Raw genomic sequence first — 12494 nt, 5'->3', positions numbered from 1 at the left:
CAAGAAAGATCAATCTAGTAGGCCAAACCAAACTGATAATTCGAAGAGACTTGCAAAGATAACCAATCATACATAAAAGAATTCAGAGAAGATTCAAATATTGTTCATAGATAAACTTGATCATAAACCCACAATTCATCGGTCTCAACAAACACACCGCACAATGAAGATCACATCGAATAGATCTCCACGAGAGAGGGGGAGAACATTGTATTGAGATCCAAAAAGAGAGAAGAAGCCATCTAGCTAATAACTATGGACCCGAAGGTCTGAGGTAAACTACTCACACTTCATCGGAGAGGCTATGGTGTTGATGTAGAAGCCCTCCGTGATGGATGCCCCCTCCGGCGGAGCTCGGAATAGGCCCCAACACTACAGGAATCCAGTATTTTGCCGTCTGCCACGGCGGACGGCAAATAGGGACGGCAAAGACAGGGTCGGCAAACAGGTCCTTTGCCGTCTGCTTTTTATGGCGGATGGCAAAGAGTCCTTTGCCTATAGCCGCGGACGGCAAAGAGGAGGGACGGCAAAATACTAGACGTCCGCCAGCGTTAGTCCGTTAGGCGGCTAACGGCGGCCTTTGCCGTTCGCCAGCGGACGGCAAATTTGAGCGCCTCTTTGCCGTCCGCCAGTTGACGTCAGCAATGCGTCAGCGCCCGCTATTTTTTGCCGTCTGCCACGGCGGACGGCAAAGGCAAAGTCTTTGCCATCAGCTTAGCTTTGCCGTCCGCCACGGTATGCAAATTTGCCAAATGGCCCATCTCTCAGGAAGCACAGGTGGGCGCCACGTGCCCCCTTTGCCGTCTGCCACCGATGGCAAAGGTGTCTTTGCCATCTGCCGCGGACGGCAAAGAGCCTGCACTGCATCTTTTTTATTCTGTTTTTCTTATATCCAACAATTATCACAACAAATATATCACAGGACTCTTTCACAATAAATATCCAGCACATATATATCCAACATAATAAATATCCAGCACATATATATCCATCCATACATACATAGTAGGTTGCACATAGTTCCATCGATCCATACTTATTACAATATGCAAAGTTTCATCATAGCAATCTAGTTTCATCATACCAAGTTAATTCCATCATAGCAAGCGAGCAGAATACAAGAAGTGCATCAAAGGAAAAAACAAGCAATCCATCATAGGAAGCTGGCTTCCGTGAAGTGAATGAAACCTGCAAAATGACAAATAAGAAAGTTAGAAAAAGAAGACTAGAAGAAGAATTAGACTAGAAGAAAAAGAATAGAAGAAGAAGAAGAAGAAGAAGTATATGCCATTTATTAGCTAACTTAGGTGAACTGGATCATTTATGAGCTAAATTAGTTGAAATGGATCGTTTATGAGCTAACTTAGGTGAAATGGGTCGTTTATGAGCTAACCTAGGTGAAATAGGTCGTTTATGAGCTAACCTAGGTGAAATGGGTCGTTTATGAGCTAACCTAGATGAAATTGGTCGTTTATGAGCTAACCTAGGTGAAATGGGTCGTTTATGAGCTAACCTAGGTGAAATGGGTCGTTTATGAGCTAACCTAGGTGAAATGGATCTTTTGGAGCTAAGTTAGGTGAAATGGATCGTTTATGAGCTAACCTAGGTGAAATGGATCGTTTATGAGCTAACCTAGGTGAAATGGGTCGTTTATGAGCTAACCTAGGTGAAATAGGTCGTTTATGAGCTAACCTAGGTGAAATGGGTCGTTTATGAGCTAACCTAGGTGAAATGGGTCGTTTATGAGTTAACCTAGGTGAAATGGGTCGTTTATGAGCTAATTATGCAATTTTTGACATAACTAAGCTAAGTACATATCGTTTTAGAGCCAACTTAGGTAAAATGGATGGTTTATGAGGTCAGTAAGCTTATTAAGTCATTTTGGAGGAAAAGAAGCTAACTCTAGGTCATTATGGTAAGCATATTGGAGGAAATAAAGCTAAGTCTAGGTCTTTATGCATTTGTTAAGCAAAACACTAGAGAAACTTACCGTGATCAAGGAGGTGTAGGAGCGGGCTGGCTAGTGCCGGTAGCTGGAGAAGGATCGTGCGATGCGTTTCTGGAGTTAAGCTGCACCAAAGATCATTTCCAATGTCTCGTTAGCATTATGACACTCAAATGTTAAGACTAGCAAGTAATGTCCATTCAAATTAAACTCACCGTGCTCCCAGGAGCAATCACTGGCATCGGCGGAGCGGTCTGACCGGTCTTCTCGCACACAGACTGCACATTTGGTTTTGACGACTCAGTCATACTAGTTAGTAATGAGACAAACACTACATGAATGTTTTGGCTAATCTGCAGAAGAAACTTACCACAAGGAGCTCGTACATGGCCCTTGCCTGCATGTCATTCCGTGCCCTCTCCACCTCCATCATCTTTGTCGTCCTCTCCTCCAACTCCCGCTGCCTCTCCGCCGCCTCCGCCAGAAGTTTCTCCGTTCTATCTCTCTCACTCTGTATAGCAGCCTACAACACCAGTCACATGACCATTTGTAATCATTGATGGAAGCGCACACAATGTAATGGAGAAAGATAGCTGAGTACGTATCACTAACCTTGATGGCGAGTTGCACTGGCCGTTCACGAGGCCTTATCTCAGGAGCGGAGCTCGACTAGCGCGCCTTGATCTCCGGGAGAGTGCTAGGACAACGGATAAGTCCATCTCCAATGGCTATGGAGCCATGGGACCTCCTGCCACCAGATATCATCACCAGCTCTGGATCAATGGGACCCTGGCTCGGGTTAAAGTCCTCCCCTTTCCTCGCCTTCCCCTCATCTCTATATCTCACGAGCTTGTTGTGGGAGGAGATGTTGGTGAAGTTGTTTGCATCATCGAGGTCAGACTGAGAGAAAGCCTTGACTTTCTTGAAAGAGGCAGCGTGGGCCATGGCATACAGGTCGTACACCTCTGGCACCTTATCCACCTTATTGTGGCGTGCCTGAAAGAGAGAAACAATGTAAATTAGTAATTAAAGGGCGCAAGCTAGCATGATGAATGAATTGCATGAATCATGAAGCAAACCACATGCCCAGTTCCGCCCGAACTGATATAAGTTGGAGCTGCCTTGATGGTGTGGCACACCTTCCATTTGGGCACGTTTTTCCTTGGCCTCGTTGTGGAGGGCTAGCCATTCTTTTGAGCACCACTCATTGACCAACACCTCCCAACAATCCATCCGATCCGCACACCATCTCGGAGGCGCCTAAGTTAGCAAATAGAAACTTGAGCGCTACGGCTAAGAATTACTAAATGAAGGAACTTAAGTAGAAGGCCTTAAGAATTACCTTCATGTACTGCTCCTTACTCAGGAACTTATCGCGGCACACCGGCTTGGTCTTCTTGATACCACGCAAGGCGTAGTAGTCTCGAACAGCCTGCACCCGAGCCTCGTGCCGTAAGTTCTGTAGTAGGCGCTTGCAGACGTTCTCGATAACATGTGCCGCGTCCTCCTCGTATCCCTCCTCACACCTGTAGAATGTCTGCAATCAAATGAGACAATATTGATTAGTACAATTAATAACTAGCTAGTTGAAGATTTTTAAATGTGTAAAGGAGAAATTACCTAGAACTTTCTGATCACCATGTCTGCCCTCGTGTCGCACAAGACACCGTCGATAATCTCATCCCGCGGGGCCGGGGCAGCCAAGTAGTGCTCCCAGCTCAATCCAAGCTCTGGAAGCCGACCCTCACCAGGCAACGTGACAAACCTCGGGAAGTTTTGCCGGCAAAGAACTCCAAGGACGGAGTTGGACCGGCGGACACTATGATGGTGGTCCCAACCCCTGCAGCATGACAAGGCCAACGCATTAGTTATTTGAAGAAACGTGAATGCAGAAGGTACAAAAATATTAAATGCACTTACGTACCTCTCCCCATCAGGGAAAATCAACCACCTCTGCTCGCGGGTCGCCGGCACGACGCTGGTAGACGGTGCCCCCCTCCTCCTCAATATCAGTCGGCTCCCCGCCATCATCAGCATGGCCACTCGGCTCCTCGGGCTGATCCGGCCAGGTACCCCATCCGGACGTGTGCTCCTCCGGGGTCTCGTGGGCCAAAGGCCAGTCGACCCGAGGCTCGTGGGCCCAAGACCCGTGGACCGGAGGCTCGTGGACCGGAGCCCGTGTAGCCTCCTCCTCGGACGAGTCCACCCTAGCAGTCACGTGCTCGGGTGAAACAGCTGGGGGTGGCGGCGAGGAAGGTGCCGTAGCAGTCACCCTACCTCCTCTCCCGCGACCACGTGCCCCACCTCCTCTCTTCCTACCTCGTCCCCTGCTGGGCACCGCGGTCGATGAAGAAGGGCTCGGCGGTGTCGCCATACTGTCCAGCAACGCTCGGCAGAGAGGTGCGTCTGGAATGGAAGACCTCAGACCACGCGCCGACGAAGAAGGGGCCTTGGCGCGCTCCCGACTAGCGCCCACCATCTTTCAACACCTGCCATGACAAACAGTAAACGAAATTAGTACAACATAAAAAAAAGACCGACATGAATAATAATATGTGTATCACTTAAGTGTATCATCATCAAGTACAACATAAAAAAATTTAATACCTGACACTACTAATAATCTCGATCAGTATCATCAATAAATTCATAATCATCATCATCACTGTAATCAATGACGGGCTCATAGGGTTCAGTGGCATCAACATGTGGAAGGCCACCTTGACGTAATCGGTCAAGCAATGACAGGTCATCTGCAGCAGTAACCTCTTCTTGTTCCTCCTCTGGGGTGATGTCGGATTCACTGTCGCTGTCTACTTCAATGTTTTGGGGTGAAGTATAGCGGTTCTTGAAACGCTTTTTGGAAAGACGTGTCTCTTGGAAGAATTCTCCTTCATATGTGTCTGGGTTAATGTGAGGTTCATAATCCTCTTCCTTTGGGGGAGATAGTCTAGCACGTGGCGGCACTTCATAAACGACATCCAAACCTTTCAGATTTGGATTAGTTTGGCAGGCCCATGGTAGATATAATACTTGGGTCGCTTGTTGAGCCGTAATATAGACATCAGGAACATCTAAATGGGTGCTTTGGTTGATTTCAACTAGCCCTATATGTTCATGAGTCCTTCTAGTCTCCTTCGGCTGAAACCAATAACATTTCAAGACTACGACATTCGGTGGGTTTTCACCATAGAATAGAAGTTCATAAATTGCTTTAACTCTCCCATAATACTCGGTACCTCCTTCGCCGATAGCAGATACACAACAATTTGTAGACTTTCGGTCGGCCATAGATAGCTCTTTGCCATAGGTACGAAAGCGATACCCGTTGATGTCGTATTTGTCAAATGAACGGACCTTATAGTCAAAACCATTAGCGACTTGTCTCAATTCGGCGTCCATAGACTCTGAATTAGCCTACAAGTTTAATATGAAAGGATTGTTGCATTACGCACAAATTAGCGAATGAAATGAAATTGTCTAATAGAAATTACCGTTTGTTTGAACCAAGAGATGAAACCGGGATAGGCGCCTCCTTGCTTTGTGAGAAGCTCATACTCTTCGACAGAATCCTTTTGGATCACCGCTCCATACGAGAATAAGGCGACGTATCGACTGTATGAAATATCCAGGAATAAGAGCAGTTCAAAGGAAATAGAAGTTGCGAAACTATGTACCGAGAACTTACTCGATGTACGGCCGCACTTCTATCAGGTTGTTCAAGATATACAACGAAATGGTCCGCCATTGTTCGTTATCCAAAGATACTGGATTTGAAACACTGGCTGGTGCGAGATTCCCTTTGAATAGGCTGAGGTTGGATCCACCCTTTTTAGGGTTGTCAGCATTGTACCGAGGCTTCGGATTATGCAAATGACGATTTTTGGCTTCGTAGTGTGCTGCCACGAAGTTTGCCGCCTCCTTAGTGATGAATGCCTCAGCCATCGATGCTTCAATTCTACGTTTATTTTTACATTTTTGTCGAAGCGTCTTCTGCATCCTCTCAGTTGGGTAGCACCAACGATTTTGCACGGGCCCCCCAATCTTGCCTCGGTCGGGAGATGCAAAATCAAATGTTGCATTGGATTAAAGAAGCCCGGTGGAAAGATCTTCCATTTCTTCTAGCACGCCAGGCGATAGTTCTTTCGCACAAAGAACACGGAAGAAATAGCTGAGTTCTGCCAGTACTAGCCATTCATCCTTAGGGATGAAGCCACGCAACATCACCGGCATTACCCGCTCAATCCATATGTGCCAATCATGACTCTTGAGAGCAAATATCTTCAATTTATCAAGACTGGCTCCCCTCTTTAGATTCGCTGCATACCCATCGGGGAACATCAACTGCATTTTCACCCACAAGATAATTTCCCTCATAGCTGGCCTTCCAAGATTGAACCATGCCTTTGGCTTCGTCCAGTTCTGCTTTCCTTTCGGTTCTTTCATGTTTTGTAATGGCCTATCACATAGCGCCTCCAGATCGACTCTAGCCTTAGTATTATCCTTTGACTTCCCATCTATGCCGAACAATGTACCAAAAAGTGCCTCGGCGATATTCTTCTCAGTGTGCATCACGTCGATGTTGTGTGGGAAAGGAGGTCTTTGAAGTAAGGCAGATCCCATAAGCATGTTTTGTGAGTCCAGGCGTGCTTAGAATTATACCCCTTGAAGTACCGTGGACGCTCTGGATCTGGCTCGAGAGCGTTTAACTGATCCAGGGTCTGTTGGCCTGTCAATGCAGGTGGTGCAGAGTTTTTGACAACTCTACCTCTGATGAAGTTCTTCTTGTCTTTCCTGAACTTATGGCGAGGATTCAGGAACTGTCTATGCATGTCGAAGCAAGAAAACTTGCGACCGGCCTGAAGCCAACGAAACTCAAGAGCTCCCTTGCATGTGGGGCACGGGAACCTTCCATGCACACACCAGCCAACGAATAGCGCATACGCCGGCAAGTCATGCGTCGAGTACATGTACCAGACACGCATTATGAAGTTCCGTTTGCTATAGGCGTCGTATGTCTTGAACCCATTATCCCAGGCTTCTTGCAATTCGTCCTTAAGCGGCTGCATGTACACATACATATTTTCCCCGGATAGTTGGGCCCTGGAATTATCAACGTCAGGAAAATGTTCTTTCTTTGCATAATCTGTCCGGGGGGGAGATTGAGTGGAAAGACAAATACGGGCCAACAACTGTATTGGGCTACCATCATACCAAACACACTGAACCCATCCGTGCTAATGCCGACTCGAGGATGCCTCGGATCTGCCGCTTTGTCACCATGTAATTCATCAAACTTTTTCCACGTAACACCATCCGATGAGTGTACAATCATCAGATTCCCATCTGCATCTAGTTCGGTTCTTTTGCCCGTTTTGTGCCATGTCATCTGTCTGGCCGTCTCTTCGACCATGAAAAGACGTTGAAGTCTTGGTACGATTGGCATATACCGAAGAACACTTACGGGGATTTTGGTCTGTGTCTTCTCACCCATACCGTTGTCTACCACAACATACCTGGAAGACTTGCAAATGGGACAATAGTTCAAGTCCGCATAGTCAAGCCTAAACAAGACACATCCTTTCTCACAGGCATGTATCTTATCATAGGGCATCTTCAGTGCACGGAGGATTTTGTCCGACTGGTACAGGTTTGCAGGCATTACATGGCCTTTGGGTAGAAAGCGTCCAAATACTGTCATCATTGCATCGTAGCATTCTCTGCCCAAGTTGAACTGAGCCTTCAGAGCCATTACTTGTGAGATGGCATCCAACTGACAAAGCTCAGTGTGCTCATGGAGCGGACGTTTTGAAGACTCCAACATTTCATTGAAGGCCTCTGTAGATTCCTCCATTTCCTCGTCCGAATCCCGAGCATCATCGAAGTCTTGCACCATGTTTTCCATCCCGGTACCATGCTCGTCGGTGCGACGACGATCCACCTCAACTCGGTCATGTTGGGCAGACTCACCATGAAATGTCCACACCGTATAATCGGGCGTAAAACCACTCTTCTGCAGGTGTTTGCCCATTTCAGCCTCTGTCCTCTTTTCCCACTTGCCGCACCGTAAACAGGGGCACCAGTTTTTCCTCTGGCCATTTGCAAATGCGGCTCGCACAAACCCCTTGGTTTTTGTGAACCATTCAGTGCTCCATTTGTTCTGACCAGTGTGACTGGTGTATATCCAGGAACGATCACTCATCTTGACTTTCAGAGCTACTAGACACACAACAAATATATATATATAATTCACCATGTATATATTCATCAGTTGATCTACTTTGTCAATCTTATTACGTCCATGCAACCTACACTCTAATAGGTAATGATAGGTCCTAATCCCACCCGAGTATGTTTAGATTGGGTTCATTTTCCCATGCTATGCTCCGGATCCTACGCAAAATTTCGGCAGCACCTCCCCACTGTTCTCCTGATACACATCTCTGCAATAAACAGAGAGGGTGTGTACCCAGAGAACAACAGGGGAGGCACTGACGAAATTTATGCGTCGGATCCGGAGCAAAGCATATGGGAAAACAAACCCAATCTAAACATACTCAGGCTGTCCATGGATAGCGTTGGACAATTCGAAAGAATCAAGGTTATAAATATGCAAATGCATGCATATTTATAACTATGACGCTTTCGAACGGGAGACACATATTGGTTACGCATACTGATGATTCAAGACACATATATAGCTAGCTATCAAGTTTCATCGGAATAGATCAAATAATTAATGGGGGAGGAGGACATGTCATTTGTGCTCACCCACGAACGAAGGGGCAGAGCTCGTCAAACGCACGGCGAGGTCGTCGAACACCAAACCTCGCAGCGATGAAACAACTGCACATTTAAAACTACCCGATCAACACAATTATATATGATGTTTTTCATAACAAAATCGAAAAATATATGACCTAACTAATAATTCACAAATATATGACCCCGTCGGCCTCTGGAAGGCCAAAGAACACCTTTTCGGGAGGTGTCGGGGGTCGGGGTGTCGTGTCGGTGTCGGGGTGCCGTGTCGGGGTCGGGGTCTCGGGGTCGGGGTGTCGGGTCGGGGTGCCGGGTCGGTGTCGGGGTCGGGGTGTCGGGTCAGGGTCGGGGTCGGGGTCGGGATGTCGGGGTCGGGGTCTAGGGGTCGGGGTGTCGTGTCGGAGTGCCGTGTCGGGTTGGGTTTTTTTTCCTCTTTTTTCCTTTTCTTCCTTTTCTTCCTTTTTTTCCTTCTTCTTCTTCTTCTTCTTCTTCCTCCTCCTTTCCTTTTTCCTCTTCTTCTTCTCCTCCTCTCCTCTTTCTTCTTCTTCTTCTTCTTCTTCTTCTTCCTCTTCTTCTTTTTTATTCTCCTCCTCCTCTTCTTCTTCTTCCTTTCCTTTTTCCTCTTCTTCTTCTCCTCCTCTCCTCTTTTTTCTTCTTCTTCTTCTTTCCTCAAACTAAACTAAACCTAAATCTAAAACTAAAACTAAAACTAAATCTAAACTAAACATAAACCTAAAACTAAAAAACAGAAAAAAGGAAAAAACTAAATCTAAACCTAAAACTAAACTAAAACTAAACCTAAAACTAAACCTAAAACTAAATCACCTGGGGCAGGGCCGGTGGAGGAGGTGGCCGGCGGAGGAGGGGCGGGGCGGCCTGGGGCGGCGGCACCGGGCCCGGGGCGGTGGGGCGCGGGGGGGCTGGGGCGCGGCGGCGCCGAGACGGTAGGGCGGCAGGGGCGACGGGGCGGGGGCCGGTGGGGTGCTGGGTGGTGGGGCGACGGCGCCGGGCGGCAGTGGCGACGGGGCGGGGGGCCGGTGGGGCGGCGGGGTGGTGGGGCGACCGGGCGGCGGCGAGTGGTGGGGGCGGCGGCGCGCGTGTGAAGAGGAGGGAGAGAAACAGGGCGGGTGGGGCGCGGCCGTTAACGTTAGATATGTTAAGTCTTTGCCGTCCGCCCCCTTTGCCGTCCGCTTTTTTGCTCTTTGCCGTCTGCTAGCAGAAGGCAAAGAGGGGGCCGTTAAGTTTTTTTTAAGCAGCTCGTCAGTGGGCCCCCTCCCTCTTTGCCGTCAGCTAGCGGACGGCAAAGAACTGGCTGATGGCAAAGATTTTCTTTGCCATTAGCCAGTTCTTTGCCGTCAGCTTTTGGGTAGCTGATGGCAAAGAGCTGGCAGATGGCAAAGTAGCTGATTACAGTAGTGCAAGATGGGATCTCGTGGGTACGGAAGGTTGCGGTGGTGGAATTAGGTTTTTGGCTCCGTATCTGATCGTTTGGGGGTACGTAGGTATATATAGGAGGAAGAAATACGTCGGTGGAGAAACAGGGGGCCCACGAGGGTGGAGGGCGCGCCCTAGGGGGGGGTAGGCGCGCCCCCTACCTCGTGGCCTCCTGGAAGCTTCTCTTACGTAGGGTCCAAGTCTCCTGGATCATGTTCGTTCCAAAAATCACGCTCCCGAAGGTTTCATTCTGTTTGGACTCCGTTTGACATTCTTTTTCTGCGAAACTCTGAAATAGGCAAAAAACAGCAATTCTGGGCTGGGCCTTCGGTTAATAGGTTAGTCCCAAAAATAATATAAAAGTGGATAATAAAGCCCAATATTGTCCAAAACAGTAGATAATATAGCATGGAGCAATCAAAAATTATAGATACGTTGGAGATGTATCAAGGATCGGGACGCGGCGGTCCTGGCGGGCTTGGGGGCGGTGAGGTCGAGGGCGGCGGCGGTGAGGTCGAGGGAGGCGACGGTGAGGTCGGGGGCGGCCCGAGAGGCGGCGGCGGTGAGGCTGCGCAGCCTCGGGCAGCGGCCGTGAGGATGAGCGCGGCGTCGACGCCGGCAGGAGATGGCGGCGAAGTGGGGGCGACGGCGAAGTGGGGGAGACGGCGGTGAAGTGGGGCGAGGGATTGATTTCGGGGAGAAGTGGTGGCCGGGGGAAACTGTTTTTGGTTAAGTCAAAAGTAACGGTAGCGCGTTACAGAAAACGCGCTATAGCTAAGTTAGCTGTAGCGCGTTTCAGAGAACGCGCTACTGCTACGTATTCATCATTTTTCCCTTTTTCATTTATTTTTCTTTACATTATATTTTTTTCCTTTCTCCTTTTTCTATTTCTTTCATTTTCATTTACTTTTCTATTCGTTTTTCATTTTATTTTATTTTCGTTAGCAGTAGCGCTTTACGCATAAACGCGCCGCTATAAGTATATTAGCGGTAGCGCGGTTTTTGGAAGATCGCTACTATTATGTGTAGCCCATCGGCTAAGTGATTGGAATTTTAGTAGTAGCGAGTTTTCGGTGAGACGCACTACTGATATATGTCCATCTGCAGCGCGCTTATTTTGCACGCGCTACTGCTGTCTAGCAGTAGCATGCTTTTTTTAACAAGAGCTACTGCTAAAGTTCTGTGTATAACGTTTTCCCTAGTATTGCATATTGAAATCGCTTGCCTCCTCCTATACCTCCTGTACCTCGACTTGTACCGCTACGCACCATAGCTGCGGCGGCTCTCTTCCGCTGTTGCTGAGGCGGCGGAGACGGCTGACGTGGCTGACTTGGAAGGAGGAGTGGCCTGACGCGGTGCTGGACTTGGATGAGGAGGAGTGGCCTGACGCGTTGGCGGACTTGAAGGAGCAGGACTCTGCTGAGGCGGTGGCTGATGACTTGGAGGAGCGGGAGTCTGTTGACGCAGTGGCAGACTTCGAGGAGGAGTCGGTTGACGCGGTGTCGATGGCCTTAGAAAGATGATGCAATCCTTTCTCCATAGGATGATACGATGTATGGCCTCTCCCAGTGTGTGCTCCTCGTCACCTCCAGGAATGTCAAGCTCTATCCCCGAATATTGGTCCACCACTTCATCAACCACGACACGAGCATAGCCAGCCGGAATCGGGTTGCAATGGAAGGTTGCTTCGCGGGGATTTGTATAAGCAACGACGTTCGCCACCTTCATGGATATGTTCTTCATTTTGAAGTGTAGCTCACAATTAATGTTCTCCATGATGTCATCCATGGGGTATCTTTTCAGCAGTGCCTCGCCCGGGGCGGAACCCACGGTGCTTCTTGGCATGGATGGGACGGTGCTATCCAATGTTGGATCATCCGCGAGCTGCTGCCACTGCTGAGACCCCCTTTCTTGGCTAAGTGAGTCGATCTGCTGCTGCTCCCTCTTCAATTGGAGTGCCAACTCCGCGTGCGCTGATTCTAGGCCTTTAAGGTGTTCTGCTTCCTGCTTCCTCTGCTCCTCCTCCAGCTTCCTCTTCTTCTCCTCCTCCATCTTCCTTCCCGCACGGCTTCTGTAGTCGGCGTTCTAGTCCGCAAACCCCTCATACCACGGAACAACGCCTTTGCCTCGTGTTCTTCTCGGGTGTTCAGGATTTCCCAGGGCGCGCTTAAACTCGTCGTTCTCTCTGTTGGGCATGAACACCGCCGTTCGAGCCTATTCTATTGCAACAAGTAACTTGTCGTCTGCTCCTTTAAGACTTGCCTTCTTCAAAACCTGGTCTGTCTTCGGGTCCAACTCCCCCCCCCATGCACATAGAACCAAGTCCTACACCTTTCCGGCCAGCTCAATGTAA

Source organism: Triticum aestivum, chromosome 7D, assembly GCF_018294505.1.
Source record: "Triticum aestivum cultivar Chinese Spring chromosome 7D, IWGSC CS RefSeq v2.1, whole genome shotgun sequence".
In the NCBI taxonomy this organism is placed as follows: domain Eukaryota; kingdom Viridiplantae; phylum Streptophyta; class Magnoliopsida; order Poales; family Poaceae; genus Triticum; species Triticum aestivum.
This window is presented reverse-complemented; position numbering follows the sequence as displayed.